Here is a 17,151-nt window from a genome sequence, read left to right as displayed (position 1 = left end):
AGTAACCAATTCAACAAGAAGTTCAATTTTTTTGGTGTTTATGTTCCATATTGAAATGATTTATGTATTTTGAGGTCTTAAAAAAAAAAAAAAAATTAAAAAAAATCACTCTTTCCCAGCTGTGGACAGCAACTGAAGTGTTCTGGTGAAATCCCAGCTCCTCCAATGTGCCCGGTACATCCATCTGGACACAATATAGCTCCTTGCATTCTGTCTGAGTCCTTACTGATGGTGTACTACCTAATGGTAAATATTGTAACTGCCATGTTATATCTAAAGGTGGTTATTTTTCAGTGTGAAAGTCAAAGATTTAGACCTGTAGTGGCCTCGATTAACAAGATTAAGATATGCAAGTTTCTGTAATCAACAGCAAGTGATAAGACTCTGGTTAGCATCACCTGGGGTTAACTTTGATTTGAGATCCTAAACTACTAACTATTTATATGTAGGCTGACTTTTTTTCTTGAGTCAGCAACAAGGCATAAACTGATTTTTTTAACTCTGCTTTTCACACATCTATAACACAGGTTGAGAACTTTGAGGGAGTGTGGAAATTTAAATTGTCTTAAGATCTTTTTGGTTGTTAAGCAAATATATATCATTATCTCACTGAGATATTAGACTAGAAGTATCCAAAGGGATTCTGTAATATGACCCGCATTTCTCATTGCAGAATTCTCCTTTCAGGGGTATGTGGTGATACATGAGGAGGACTCCTTATAATGTCCATGCTACATGCATAAACTAAAAGGAAGCTTAAATGTCAGAGTTGGTGAAATTTATTGCTATCTTTCCTGGTTCAGGTTTAAAACACAGTGACTGCAGTTATGCTGACATTACAGTGTAATCATCCTGAGTGCATACCTTTTTATTATAATAATTTTATTATAAACTGAGCATTTACGCTGAATTAGCAAATTTCTGAACATGAACATGCTTTTGTAGGTTGAAATCTTAAAGCAAAATAGCCGAGTACAGGCTACATGGGAATTCATAAGGTGTGTGCCCGTACAGCTTTAATGGTGGAAACTGGAGGCAGTGTCAGAGAGCAAATTGGATTGTTGGTGTTGCTATTATTAGTATTATTTACCCTACAGTAGCACATACAACACATGATTACGGGGTTTGGCTGTGGTGGGTGCTGTCCATGCCTGACATGAAGAGATAATTCCTGCCCTTAAGCACTTTTGTCTCATGATAATGATGATATAGAACAGAAAACCAGTGGGTGGGAGTTGTGATGGGGGGAGGTTGGTTATATAAAGAAGCCTTTGGCACACTGCAGACGATCACCTGGTTAGATGTTAGCTGTTGACAGCAATTTTTAAACCTCGTGGCAGAAGGTCCTAATAAGGCAACTGAAAGAAAGAAAGTTGGAGTAATTTTTTATTTGAGGATGGAGCCATCCAAAAGAGATATGTAATGAACAAGTTTTTCTGCGCAAGTAAGTATGCCTTTCCAATGAAAGTACAAAGCAAAAGCTAAGCTAACATCTGGATTTATCAAAGCAAGGACTCGGAGTGGGTCAGTCACATGATGAGTGAATGTGCTAAACACTGAATTTAAGTGCCCTTGGCTTTGAAACAACTTTCTGAAAGGTGTGTTTTATTATAGGAAAGCAAAAAACTCAATATAAAAATCTCCAGCATTTTTGTAAAACAGCATTCTTGCTTTCTGACCAACCCTACCACATGCCCAGGTCTGCAGTCATGCAGATACGGTGATCAGGATTTTAAAATCTGGAAGAAAATCATAGGCCTGTACCAATGGAACTAAAGCAGGAATAGTTAAGAATGTTTTCACCTTTGGCACCAGAGACAAGAGGGAAACATAATTGCATATGCTAATATGCTAGACTTTATACCATCTACAGTCCCTGGGGCTAGCCCTGAACTGAAACCTTATTGTGCCAGGTGTGGTACAGCATGGGAGACGGATGGCCTCTGTGTATGCAGGACTTCCAGCCTATATTCAAGATAACTGAGAGGCACAGATGCTGAAATGAGGATCATGAGGAAACAAGACAGTACTGACCAGCACAATAATCCCCCAAGAGTCGCACTGCTTTTAGGAAGTATCATGTTATAAATGTGACAATATTAGGAGGCATTGTCATTTTCTGGAGCACTGTGTTCTCAGAGTGTATCAGAATGCATCTTGCAGTGTTGAAAGACAGTCTGGCAGGCTTTCAAAGGTCATTAACCTGTCTGTGAAGACAAGGCTTGGCTTACTTATTAAGCACAGATTTGCTGAAAGATTCATAAAGGATCTATGAACAGTTTGAACAGATACTTGTTTCGAATGCTTCAGGCTGTTGTAATATTCAGCATCTGGGTTCAAATCCCAGTTATGTGGCTGAAGTCGTCTTTATTTTAGAGAGAAAGAAATGTCCCCTAGTTTGTGATATTATGTGGATTCAGTGGGAGCTTGTAGTTCTGACCGAAATGCCATTAAATTATGTGCCACTAAACAACTCTTCCTCTGAAGATTTGCAATGCAATGAAATTGAGGACTTTCTAGATCTATCCATGAACCAACTGAACTCAATCAAAACAGAATATGTAGAAAACCCAGTTGTCTGAACCAAAATAGAAATTGTTTGGGGGAAAGACAGTGTCAAGGCAAGGCAACACAGTTTCTCTCAAGTTTCCAAGACTGCAAAAGTAAACACCAATACTCTTAGGCGATGAAAATATTTGTTGTTTGATCAAGTGAAAGAACAGCAAGGCAACACACCATGTTTTACGCTGTGAGGATGCCTCTAGGCAAATCTGAATAACCATGTATGTGCTTATTTTGTTTAAGCAGCTTGGATAATTACAGCTTTTGGGGACACAGCCTAATTTGTGCTACTTTTTGTGGCTTTGATCAGCAGCTACTTTTCAGTTTCCTCATCTTGTATGGCATGCCCTTCTCTCTGTGGTTTGGCTGATGGAAGGACCTATCGTCAATATTTTCCATGCTAAAAACATAGTTCAAAAGCAACAACTTAAAGCTAAATATGAAGGGACCAAAGGGTGAAGGTTTTCTGAATAAGAACTCCCATTGTTTTGTACAGCCGCCATGCATACGTATTTCAACTTGAGAAGTGATGTGAAGCTCCAGCACTGGGGAACTTGGCACATGGGTAATGAAGAAGAATTGATAGCCCTTGTTCTTTCCTTCTGGTTCTGGCCAATTCACAGTTTTCATGAGCTATAGCAACTTTGCTTTCCTATCAAATTTGTTATTTCTCCTTTGTACATCTGTTAATCTGTACCTGGAGAGATTCTTTTCAATAATGCCAGCGGCACAGGTAAAACACAAAGCTTGCCAGGACTTCATAGTTGTTGCACATGATCATACTTAAATACTCTAAATCCTTCTCTAGTGCAGACACATGGGGAGTAGGAAACATCACTGATGAAGAAGCATTGGGTGGGTGAGGAGTGTTGGGAGAACAGCGTGATCAGCCCAGTAGGAGTGTGGTGGGAAGGAGTTATTGCCATACTGGAGGTGCTGATAGAGTGGGAGCGGCCCAGGGACAATGAGGGCATGGCATCCTCTGTGTCAGCTGTGCTTTATTTTCCTTGCTCAACTCTTTCAGATTGGTCTTGTCAGGCTTTTGATTAATGTGGCCCTAGGATGGTTAAATTTGTCTGAGTTAAATTTATTAATGTGCGCCTTGTTAATAGGAAGCACAAGCCATGCATGCTCACAGGCACTGCACATTCACTGCATGCTGAAGGGAAGAAAAATGGGATGCTGTTTTCCTTCATTATGCCTTGTTTATGTGAGGCTTTGATATTCACTTTAGGCTCCTTTCTCCTTCCTCTCTTTCTATCTCCCCTTTATATGATGCTGGTGTACTGAATAATTTTTATTAAATGCTCAGCTCTGAAACTGATATGAAGAAAGGAAGAAGTGAGCCAGGAGCTCTTTGGCTCCCTATGCTTTGCATCTCAGTCATGCAACAGCTCAGTTACAAACTTCCATTCACACTTGATGAATGGCCATGGGTGCCTGAAGACTGCAACAAAGTCCGAGGCTGGTCAGTCCCTGCTGAGCTTTGCAGCTGCGTAGACTAGTACAAATAAACTGGTAGGGTGTCTTTTGGGTTTTTTTGGTTTTTTTTTTGGTTGTTGTTGGTTTATTTTAAACTTGCCCTTCTCACCATAATAGGAAGACTGAGCATCCAGCAAGTACTCATTCTAACTGCAATAACCCCCGTAGTCTTGTGATAAAGCCATTAGTTTCCCATTCTGACTGTGTGTGGGAGGCACCAATGAGGAGGCAAAGGGACTGGTTCTTATCTCCTCTGTTATCTATCTTTACCATGTTCCTCTTTCCCTCCTTATTCCTTCTTACAAAGAGTTAGACCCTGCAGATTTGACCTTCTATATTATGTACAAAGCTTTTCCTCAGGAGACTGTAGCTCTTCTCAGAATTGTTTAACTCCTCCCCCACCCAAAAAAAACCCGAGACGGTTTTCTGCAAGCTTGCATGTGTAGTGAGCCTGCACATTACACCTGCCTTGAATATTGAATCATCACATGTGAGCCTTTGAAAAGGAAAGAAGTTGGGGAGTGGAGAAGAAAGAATGGTTGGGCAGGCATTTACTCTTTGCTGACCTTGTTCCTGGCTATGTTAGGTCTAGCCTTAGATATTGCCTGATGAAAGTTAAAGGAACTTTTGAAGGGAGAGCAATTCCCAACATCTTTCAGGGCATTCGCAAATGAACACAGAAGCAGTGAGAATGATAAAGCTTCTGATCTTGGTGCCAACTCCATACTCAATGAAATTAATAGGTGCTTGCAGAGCTCTGATTTTCTTGGGTTTGCCACACACAGCCCAGCAAAGGCAGTGTTAACAGCATGCATGTGCACTCAGTAATAGTTTACAAACCCTTAATTCACAGTGTTATGCATGCAAATGTGCAGTATGTAACTGTGTTCTTCTAAAGTCCCTGGCACACAGCTGACTAGACCCTGCAAGCCATAGGATACTGTTGTAAGCAGCAGAGCAAATGGACAGATAAACTCTTCAAAGAAGTGTAAGTAAAAGATCTAAACACTCATACACACGTGATGATAAATTTGTCTTCTAGTTAAGGAAGTAGAGGACACCACTATGCCACTAATGTTAACAGAGTGATGGAATTAAAACCACCAAATGCAAAATGACTGATCAGAGAAGGACAGTTTGCACTGTGCTGTTTCGAACATGCCATATGAGCGTTGCTCAGGAGGCGTTTCCTGGCTGTGCGCTGAGTTGGGGTGGGTTAGCTCTCACCTTTAGTTAGAGGAGGGAAGGGGGAGAACATCTCTGAAGCGAGGTAGAGTAGGTGCCATTCTGGTCAGCACTTGCAGAGAGAAATAATGGAAAGAGTCCCAAAGGAATTCCTTACACGAATGAAGATTTTAATGGGTCTAGGGTGGTACAGCAGTGCACTGCTTCAGCTGATGACCGCCAGCATTGCTGCATTCTCAGCTGAAGGACATCATATATTGCCGTGGGGGTTAATCCTGCATCCACTTAGAACAGTGTCACTCTGCTGAGTGGGGTGGGACAGTCATTGTTTATGGTTTCACAAAGAAAGTAATTGCAAAGCTTTCTTCCTGTCTGGTTGTACTGTTGTGATTCCCGTTAACGATACTGATTATGAGCATTTCCCCCAGTCGACACCCCCTTGTGAGCGTCCTTTTATCAGTGTGTAGCATTATAGAGCTGAATTGTGCCATTTAAAGTTAAACCTAAATGTCCCAGTGAATTAGCAGCAGTGGTGAGGGAAATTAAACAAAATATGACACTAGCAAATGGATTTACATTTGTAATAGCTGTCACTTTGAGTTGCTCTTCTGTTATCACGTCCTCTTTATGCAAGGCTGGGGAAACCACTGTGAATATTAACATAAAGAGATAATGACACCTGCTTATCTTAAATGTAGTCTTTTGGGGAGTTGAAACGTTTTATGTCTGAGTCTAAGCATATTTCTAAAGATGGAAACAGTAACATTTTTGGGATAGGTATGGTACGATGCTTGTGCCCTTTGAATCTGCAGATACTCCTAGAACTAGAATGAGGGATAAAGTGAGACTAATGAGGCGTGTTTACTTGGTCTCATCTTAAGCCTACAGAATCAAAAAGACATAGTTGCTGGGAGAATTATTCTAACATTTCTCAGTTTGCTTGTATAAGCTATTTAGACGGTTGTTTTGCAACTTTGATATTTTCTTGGAAAGAAACAAGCCCTTTACCTTTAAATATAATTTGCAGCAAAGAGCAATTCCTGAGCAAAGAGCAGCAGAGGATGTGAACTGCAGAGGCCGCTTATACAGGATACTGGGAAATAATGATCATGTGGAAAATGTACACAGTTTAATTAAGCACATTGATTAAATCAATATGATTCAAACAGCTTAGTGCTCCAATCAGCTTAATCTCATTAAATGTAATTCAGGCCTCGATAATTGATTAATAATGCATTATAGTTTATGAATTATTGACTTCAAGTTATTATAACTGTGCCTGCTGCCTGCGTGGCAACCAGTGTTGCATGTTAATTATGAAAGGCTCAAGCTCTCTTCTCTTGAATAACTTTTTCAAAGCTGGAGATGACATATCTCCTAGTGAAACAAGGATCAAATTAGATCAACGCCTTATTGGAGCTAGTCTGCCCCAAAGGAAAATGCACTCTTTAAAAGAAGCTCTCATCTAATAATGTTGAAATAGGGAGGTAGAATGACCTGCTTTGATTGGTAATGATCTTTCAAGCAGGCAGAACTGCCTGTAGCAACTCAGCTGGAGTGCTAATCTGGCATTTTGCTGGTTGGAAACAGTTCACAACAGCAAGCGCATCTGTTGTTCTAGTGTCACTGCATGCTATACCTCCTCCAGCACACATGCACACAGTATAGCCAATGTTGCTGAACCCTTAGGTCACATTTGTACGCCAAATATAGAACAAGCCGGTTCCCCATGTTTGTCTGGATGCTGAGTGTTTTCTGTGAAAGGACCGATAGGCTTTTCTAATGGCATTTCTACACTGCAAGTGTCATACAAGAAGAAAGAACCGTTGCTGCTATTGATGAAAGTCTCAGGAGAGAAACCGAGAACTGAAGAAAGCCTCTGCTCCTCATGTGGCCCCCCTATTAGACTGCATTTCCACTGAATGTGAACAGAGGCTGTTGTCTCAGATTGTTTTTCTAGCTATCCAGGTACTTAACGTGGTCCAAATTGCAATCTTATGCAGAAAAAGTCCACTAGCATTACATTTCCTTAAAATACTCCATTTACAGAACCTGTTCTGCTTTTTCCTTTCATCTCTTCTCTAGCTCTACTCCTTTTTTTGTGATTATAGTTAAAAGTGAACAGCTTGTAGCGTGTATAGAAATTGAATGAGATGATGATTATAGCAAACTGTGGAGAAAAAAAATGTTTTGCTTTATTCTTGCATCTGCAGTAGTGAGTTTTGTATCTGTTTATTCCCCTGAATTGAAGATTTGCTCCTGATCTGCAGGGGTGCCCGGCAGAGGTGCGAGTTCCTCTCTTGCTTTGTACCAAACACTTTGTTTCTGGTGACGGGAAGAGCCAGCTGTTGTGAAAACTGTGATCCTGTTTTAATGCAGTAGTGAAGAAAGGCTGAATAATATTATCATGTATTCTACAGTGCTAAATAATTACAGAATTGAGAATACAATTATTTTTTTCCACTTGAATAGGCAGTTTATTGACCATCTGAAGCCAAAGCAATGATCTCCAGATATGCAACGCTGATGGTGTGTACTCTAAATTTCTCAAGATTGTCTTTCAATTTCAAAGATCTCTTCTCTCTTTTCTTTCTGATATCCCAGTCGCAAGCATGTGGCAGCCCATTGCAAAAAGAGCAGAAAAATTCCTGCAAAACTATGTTCCTGTTTGAGTATCCAGTCTACTGCCATAAAGGTGGGAGCTGGTTGAATGGAACATGAAATTTGTGAGACAGACACAAGGCTGTCTGTAGACCGAGGCCAGTATTTTTCATGATGTATCAACTGCTCTTTGAATCCTAGCATTTGGTGGAACTGACTCAGCCAGCACAGGTTTGACACTATGGTCAGCCTTCTGTCAGTTTGGCAAAATGAGTCAAGGCAGCAAGCAATGCACAGAAAACACCGAACAAGGATGTTACAAATGGGCCTTGAAGCATAGGCAACCACAATGTTTTTTGCAAAGGGAGAAAGTAAATGTTAAGGTAACCTCTCTTTCTCTCCCACCCTTTGCCCAGTGCAGCATGCTGGCAGAACAGCCATCTGAAGTGAGATAATTTGTACTGCAGTGGCTGCTCTTCATTCACTTGTAGTTTTCTGCATTTTTTTTTGTTGAATAATCTTCCTTCTGAAATTTGGAGATTTGTTCTAAGCCCGCCTCTTAGGGGATAGTGCTACAGAGTTTTATGGTGTTTCTTCGGCATTTGTTCTGTTACTTTTCCTTCTTCGAATTATAACAGTCTTATCTTTGTCTTGAGAGACTTGTAATTTTTGTATGTCCTTTCCAGAGAAGAAGTATTCTGATTAACAACACCGTTTTCTGGAATGTAAGTAAGCAATGTCGTCTTGGTTGGTATGGACTTGGGCTAGAACATGAGTAGTGCTTAGCACTGGCTATGCTGCAGTCTTCCACAATATTAGAGCCTGTTCCGATACACTAACGAATTAAACGTCTTGAAAATCTGAACCAGCACATATCTTAGTCATAATTATTTTCATTTGTGATTGGTTTGTCAAGTGCCTCAGAAGCGCCTTCTCACAGGTACTACTTGTATTTTTGTTATAAGGCGTTGAAAATTATGAATGAAATTGAACATGGTTTGGTCGTATGTATTTCTTATATGGCTTTAGAAATTTATAGCCAGCTGCTTGGAACACGCCTGTCTCACAACACCCCAGTGTCCTGACCTCATTGTAGTAGAGCTACAAGATTCTGTAGGAGTCATAGGTTGCCCAAATTCTTGCCTTAACAGAAAGGGGGGAAAAATTGTCTTCTCTCTTTTAGGTGGAAACAAATTAGGAAAAACCTGCAGATACTGTGCTTCCAATGGCCATTCTGTTTATCTGGTAGAGGTATTGAAATACAGCCTGGCAGAGCCCCCAGGCAGCTTTTACTCCCTCAAATGGTGAACAAGCATTGAACTGCTACTAGTTTTCTGTTATCAACTTGAAATCATGGCATGAAAAAAATCCCTGTATTTCAGTGAGCTGCACATTTCCCATGCCTGGCCATAAATTCCAGTCACACATGGTCCCGTGGGGCATACGTTAAAAGGTCAATGTGGTACTGTATAAATTAGCCGGAGAAGCATTTGAATTGAGCTAAATCTGTTCTCAATGTGACAGAGATGGGCTTTGTGAGGGAGGACATAATTTTAGGGTCAGATCGACTGCGCAGACTGAATATCGTTATGAGCAATATGCTTACTAAGGGGTGAAGAGTTAATGCTTGTGCCTCAAGGTAAAAGCAGAGGTCAGGAAGGGGTTTCTTCCAGCTGGTCACAATATTGCCCAATTGGTCATGTGTCTTACTGCACAGGTTACTGGTTTTCACAAATTACAAGGTCTGGAGGACCTGCTGATGCAGGGTATAAAGTGGGTTGGCCTGAAGTTAGTTGGGTTTGCCCCTCAACACCTGTGTTAAATCAGTTGCTCCTGGTTGGTAGAGCTGAAGTTGTGGATGGTGTGGCAGTCTGTGGAACAGCCTTGCTCCTTGAATAAAAGACCACATGGCCCCTGGGTTAGAAACCTGCTGTAAGGTAAGAAATTGGAGTATTGTAACAACAGGGGTGTTGTTTGCTTGTGGTGTTTTGGGTTTTTTTTTTAATTTTTCCTGTCTTCTCTGCCCCGTCTGCTCCCTGTAAGTCAGTTAAGAAGTAAGAGATGAGCTGTTGGGCTGTCCCAGTGACCAGTTGCTCTCTTTTCTGTTTGGTTGTACCTCCTCATTGATAACTACTAGGCAAGCTGCGGTCAGGGAGTCAGGACAGGACAGATGGCAGGTTGGCCTTGTGAAAGAGTAATCCGTAGCTGGAAAGCTCACAGAGCATAGCATGTGTACCAGCTGCTTTCAGACCCAAACAATTGCACTTGCTGTCATAGAGAGCAGTTTTTGTTGCCAGTTCAGTATCTTTTCCTTTCTGGAACAGAAAGGCTGTGCTGATACACAGATTAAGCTAGATACACATGGTTTTCTGATGCCTGACGATCTCATGGGGACTAACTATTTTTTGACTTGTATTGGATAGCAAGATTGGGCAGAGCAGGCAGAAAGTGGGCTCTGCCACTCTTCTAGCAAACCACTGCTTTTAGTTTGGGAAATCAACTTGGGGACAGTTTAGGGGAAGATGGTCAAGTCTTGCACAGGTTCTGTTAAAGAATTGCTAGGCTGTGACAGAAACCAGAGTGCATCCTGCTAACAGGGAAGCCTGCTCCTCTTAGGGTTTTTTTTTTTTATGATCCTGTGAATCTTGCATTTCTCTAACAATAGGCTTCTGCTGTGCACAAGCAAGCCCTTGCTTAATACACGGACCTAACAGGCTGTTGGGAAACAGTGTGGGTGGCATTATAACTTTCACATTGTTTTCACCTTTATCCTTCTAAATTGGGAAGTTTCTTGGTGCTTTTAAATCTTGGCTGACTGGTTTGGGGAGACTGTCTATTGTGACTCACTTTAAAATAGAAAAAGTAATTTGCCTGATAACTCAAGGCTTTGAAAACTTTCTGGAAAACAATCATACAATTTCTGGATTTAATGTTCCAAGCCACGCATTTTTGTCTGATAAAGGCTGACCACTAGCTAGTCGTGTATTACAAATGATCAGAGTTGTTTGGATTGTATGGAACAGGTTTACTGCATGTTTGCCAGAGCTGCAAGCAGATAGATGCAGGCAGAGTAGCTGAACAAACTATGTGAGGGGGTCTACACTCATGTGAAACATAGCAAAAGTTATTTCCCTGTGCTGATCCTAATATTAATCTATGTGAGAGCATTAGTGAGTGAGGAGGCATTCTCACAGTACGCTCTTTTTCTCCTGGTTTTGAATCTGTAATTCTGAACACCTGCTATTTCTAATTCCCACCTGTAAGTTGATTTTGCTGGGAGGGTCTATGCAGATTTCTGCTGACCTGTTTAACTGACTTTAATTTCTCTAATCGGAGAACAGGATCCACTGCTACATGACTGATGCAGCCAATCTTATACCAGTAAAATAAGTACAGCAATATATTGAAATGAGTAATTTGCAGACACCACAGGCTGATGCTTCTTGTTGCTTGTAACTGACAGATTCTAGAAACAAGTATTTGTGATTAATTGGCTGCAATTATACAGCAATGCTAAAATGAAATAAGACTAAAAATACCCCATAATGATTTTTAAAATGCTGTTCTGTTAATGAGAGGATTTGTCCATCTCTACATCAAAGAGAAACTTGTTAGTGCTCTGAGCTTGCCCACCTGTTTCTAATGCAGAAATAGAAATTGCTAATAAACAAGTGGAGACAGCTGTTATGTTCAGACTGCAAATGTGCTGATAAGATCAACTAGTTGATGAGTGACATGGTAGATGCTGCAAAGCGCACCAGTGTTCACAGAGCTAAACTTGGACTTCTGTATTATTTCAGGGCATTTATTATGTAGCTGTTGGGTATTGGTTTCTAGCTGACAGAAAAATAGGTGCATTGAGTCCCTTTCATTCTAGGTCACTTGAGGGTTTCTCTGATTTCCTCTGTTTCATTTTGATGTGTGTTTTTTTTTTTTTTTTTTTTTCAGATACTAGTCAGTGTACCTCTTCTGTCTTCTGGGGTGGGGGGCAAAGTTGCATTTTGAAGTCACCAGCTACCCATTATACCTGTAAACAGGCCTCCTAATGCACTGCTTTTCTAGTTTTGTCAGGATGGTATTTCTTAAGGCATATGGCATCTTAGAGAACTTCCCATGCCTTTTCTCCCTGCTCCATCTTAACTTAATGTTAATGAGCTTTGCATAATCAAATCAGGCCCCAGAACCAACAGGGCTTGTTCCAGATCTTAACTCTGTTTCCCAAAGAAGGCATTTTTTCAGTAACACTCAGAAAATGATATCTATCAAATCACCAGCGCATTTAGAATTTAATTTGCTCTATCAATTGCAATTGTCGTGCTACTTAGCTGTGGGGGAAAAAAATGTAATTTTCCTTGCCACTTTGTAATTTTTGTTACAAGCTTTTTCTCTTTCTTCATTGAATTTGTTTAATGAACTGTTTTGAAGATTTTCTTTCTTAGCCTGGGTGCTGCTGCTTTGTCTTTGAAATAGATGAGGTTAAATAAAACAGGCTAAAAATTTTCTTAAAACATGATGGGGGCAGAGGTGATAATTATGAGTGAATATAGAAGTCAGAATGGGATTGGAGGTATGTCTTGACCCACAGCTAAGGAAGGACTTGTAGATGACTCTGGGAAAACATTAGACGGCATTAGGGAGTTTTCTTCTGAGTGTCCCAAATGTTCTAGGTGTCTCTATTTTTTTTATTGTTATTTTTCAGAAAAACCCAAGAGACCTACTAAAACATCCCATTTCCTTTCCTCATTCTTCTCTTACTGCTTTCGTATCATCTTTCACTTTCTCCCCAAGTCTGAAAGCATAACGTAATAGTGATGGATGCAGGAAAATCATAGCACTCGGCAAATGTGTGTGTTTGTGCTAATTTTAGGAAGAGTGGGTGGGTTTCAGAATGAAAATGACAGCTGTTGTATCATCATGGTATAGGACAATTAACATAACTGAGAGGGGACTCTACTGGTGATGTTTAAGTGCAGGATTCAATTAATTTTCATGGCTAATGAAAAGAGGAGGAAGTGCTTTGAAGTAATGGATTATGTAGAAATTCACTTCTTGGGTGAATGTGGATGGCACAGGATGCTTCATGACTGGGGCTTGGAAAACAGATGTTGAGCTTTCAACTCTGACTGATTTGTATTTTATCCTTGGGCAACTTGATTTTTCTGTAAATCCCTGCTTTCTTGGAACACACTTGAAACATGTAATCTTCAGTCTGTGAAGTGTTTCAGGAGAAGACGAGTGAGAGGGAATTTATTATTGTTGGCATCAGAGTGACTTTCACAGGTCTCCCAAAGGATGTTTAGGTGCCATGGTGAGCACCTAACAGAAGACTAAGTAGTGATTGAAGTGGAGATGAAGAAAAGAGGTAGATGGATAGGAGGGCAGGAAGTTTTTAAATACGTTGCGGGTCAGGCTGCATCTGCCAGAAATACAAATGCAGAGAGGCTTTTATGGTAAAAATGAGGCTGTAGTGGATAACACAGCAGAAACTATCTGTGACTTGAGTTTTCCTTTGCGCTTTCTGTGCTGGAGGAATTTCTGAAAAATGATGTTGTCTTAGTTTTTGTAGTGCTCCCTGCCCCTATAGCCTGGTGTAAAAGCTGCAGCCAGAGCCGAGGTCATTCCTTCCCCTTCCTGACCAGCAGTGGACAGGGTAGGCTTTAACAAGATTAGTGTCTCGGCTGCTTTGTCACTTCTTAGTGTTGCAGGTCACCCTAACACAGCTTGGGAATTTGTATTGTGGCAGAGTAGGAAAGTGCATTTAGTAGAACAGGCATTGAAGGCCGTTCTTGAAACACAGTCCTGTAAATCCTGGCCTCTGGCAGCCCAAGCTGTTTAGTTATGTTTTATGAATCGGGTCATATCGTGTCTGTCACAGCTTCCAGATGCCAACTCCTTCTGTGACAGTTTTGTCAAGCATTTTGAAAGGGCACAGAAACAACAGCTAGAGGGTCACCATGAGGCACAACTCGACACAGAGGAATTGTTCTTCACAAAGAGCAACTGGCCAGAGGCGAAAGAATAAGCCAGAGACAGATGAAGGACTCTGGGGTCTCAGTGGCTGTGGTGCCCCCGCTATCCCTATTCTTCCCGTGTTTAGCACTAACCGTGAATGAGCAATAAAAATGTAGTGACATGCTTACAGTCTCTGTGCTGACACAGGTGATGGGCCTGCAAGCTATGCAGAATGTCTGTAGATAGACTTGAAACAATGCTCCTGCTCATAAGCAATGACTTGCTGCTTAATTTCGTACCCTTTTAATCGGAACACTCCCAGGACCTGCTTTCTAGCTTGTCAAAGGTCTTTCCCACTGGTTGGGATATCACTTGCAATGCAGATGCCATGACCTTATTTGTCAGCCTATCAAGATGTAACTTGAAATTAGGCTCAGCCCACATAAAATAATTGCTGTTCGCACGACGGGTAGTGCTGGTGAGATGCTCCCCGTGAGGCCATCTAACCTGCCTCAAATCTAATTTAATAGACAGAAATCAAATAAAATAAATCAAATTAAAGCATCCAGCTAATGCATGCAAACTCTAAAATGAATTTGGATTACAAACAGGCAGTGAGACTGAATAGTTGGTTTCTTCATCCATGAAGGAAGCATACTAAATTATAAGGAAAACAAAAATAATTTAAGGAGATCTTTTGATTTTGAGAGCTGATGGGGATGTTAGATGGCAGGTGAAGGTTATTTTTTTTTGATGTGTTTTTCATCACCTGTATATACTTGCAGTTAGAAAACATCAGTCAGAAGTCTCTTCGTATTTTGAAAACAAAGTATTAGCATAAGAAGCTTTGTTAGAGCAGGAAGATAAATCATCTTTGCAATGCTAGCCATTAGTCTGTCACAACCATGATTTACAGGGATTTTCTTTTATTTAAATAAAAGTGTTTCTTTTAAAAGCATTCTGATGGTTTACAGAGCAGAAGATGAAGTGGTAGTGAATGCTCTGAAATATAATGCTTTCGATATGAGTGCTGCTTATAGCAAGTAAGAGGAGCTCATGCTGTGGATTGTACAGGCTGTGAAGAGTGGCTGAGCTACAATGGAAGGATTCTGTGGCAGCATCAATTAGAAAAGTTCAAAGTTCTGCTGGGGAAATGTTGGGGTGAAAATGCAGGAAGGCACTGGGGTTGAGGAAATGTTGCAGTGTCAGCTTCATAAAGCTAGTCTGTGTACTAAACATCAGAAATTCAAACTGATTAGCAGCCAGCACTCATGCTGTTAAATTATTTGCCTAAAAGAACCTTTTGGAGAAGATTTTTTTTTTTAATAAATTGAATATCACTTAGGAAACTATGAAATAAAGAACAAAAACTTCTTGTGTGAAAACTCCCGCTTTTGCAATGATGCATGGAGTGGTGAGGAAGGACATCGCATGTTCCACTTCTGTTCCTTCTGGGACTGCCAAGGCTGTTTTGCAGCCTGACTCCTTTACTTATGAGTACTTTTTTCTGTGCTTTGTAGCAACTTGTGAGGAAAAAAAAGAACATTTTTCCTTTCCATAGCCTTCCTACCATCTTATTCCTAAGAAGAAACAATTTTCCTCAAACAGACTAGTAGTCTTCCTAGCCTGACATTCTGCTCCCTGTAGTGATTGATGTAGGAAGACATCGTTCATTAGAAATCATTTTGCTAGCATCTGAAGGGAAAAACTTCTTATTGACCTTAGACAGTGACTGCTTAGAGTCTTACCACGTACTGTTTGAAATTTCTGCATGTTATATATTTTATGAAGTGGCAAATTTTGTTCCACCTAGTTTTCTGTCAAGTATTCTGGGATTCTGGTTGTGCTATATGATCCTGATTCTTTCTTGATCCTTAGGGTATTTCAGTAGTAGAACTGCCTGAAAATAATATGGTATGAACTTGCTTATGAACTTCAAGGTTCATCTCTGTTATCTTCCTTGGAAAACTTACATTCTACTTATGACCTAAACAACTAATGTGAGCTCTTGATCTGAGGCTCGAACACAAGATATTAAAACACTGTGTTATTTCTAGGGTGCTGGAGGGCAGTAGGGGAATAGAGATTAGGACTGGCCACTAATACTAGATCTGCTACCAGTATGAGTTCTCCTAAACATTTCAGGGGAGAAAAAAAAAAAAGTTGTTCCATTTATCATGTTTTAGACATAAAGTGCTAGTGTTTCCCATTTATCGTGTTTTAGATATAAAGTGCTAGTGCCTCCCACTTTGGTCTTTATCAGGATAAAACTTCATACATAGAAGCAGGCTTCTTGTCAAGGCTAAAGTAGGCAGGAAGCTGTACCATTCAGGGGTGAACAGTAAGATAGTCTTCTAGTTTAAAGACATTTCTGCATCATTCTGGTGCTAAATATTTTCAGTTTCAGTCAAACTCTGCTTTGTGTCTGCTACACAACATGTCATGTAGTCTAGAAGATGAAAAATGGTGCTGCTTATGTCATGATACAAGATCATTGGGCCAACACCAGTTTTGCTGTCATGATGATCTGATTGAAAGACCTTTTATGTTGCTCCCTTATTTGCATTCTCTTGCTCAGTTGTTTGGGGAGTTCATCTCAGAACTTGCAGTCAAGACAAGATTCACTATTCAAAATTGGGAGACAGTTTCACCTTATCAACCTCTTGTCTGTGGAAAGCGAGAATTTCCTTTGGGATCAGCTCTGGGCAATGCAGTTCTAAAATTTAGGATAGATTTGGTCAGCAATGATGTAAGAGTCAAGTTAGTGATGCCATAAATGAGATGAACCTGCAGAAGGTCCTTTACTGTGAAGTTGTTGACATAGTGAAGTGTTAGATGATGTCTTTTGTAGACTTGTCTGTTTTCTTTCCTTTTCCTCTGAGTTTTTCATATGTAACAAAACACACAAGTTAAAACTCTCAAAACTTGCTTACTGTAGGAGAAATACAGGGTAATATTTTTAAGAAACGTTCCCTGCCAGGATATTTCTGGAGCAATGGAGTGATAAATATCAAATCAAGTGAAGACCAAGAATTTAATTTTTCCCATCAGAGCCAATCTGTGATGCTTTTTATCTTAACAAAAATTGATATTTTATCCCTTTGATAACGAGAGGCTCTGATTGCACTTCTTACAAGTAATTCCCTGAGGAAGACCTCAAGTCAGAGGCAGAGATGGATCTGTGCCTCTTAAAGGCACAAGACATTTAAGAATAAACATTGCTTTATGCTGTAGGTGCCATTAGGTGGGTTTTAAATCTCTGTTCTGTATAGACAGTTTATGGGCAAAAAGCTCTTTACTATAGAATTTGTCTTTTGTAGAGCAGAACTGCTTGAAGGACTACACAACAGATAACTTATTTTCTTGTTA

At 40.3% G+C, this 17,151-nt stretch overlaps 1 protein-coding gene across 1 annotated transcript in view; it reads left to right on the top strand.

Annotated features, from left to right (window-relative positions):
• The window catches only part of AGBL1 (AGBL carboxypeptidase 1), a 273,863-nt gene that overhangs the window by 71,957 nt on the left and 184,755 nt on the right, over positions 1 to 17,151 (top strand). The window lies entirely within an intron of this gene.

Source organism: Accipiter gentilis, chromosome 10 (genome assembly GCF_929443795.1).
Source record: "Accipiter gentilis chromosome 10, bAccGen1.1, whole genome shotgun sequence".
NCBI classification, from domain to species: Eukaryota; Metazoa; Chordata; class Aves; order Accipitriformes; family Accipitridae; genus Astur; species Astur gentilis.
This window is presented reverse-complemented; position numbering and strand designations above follow the sequence as displayed.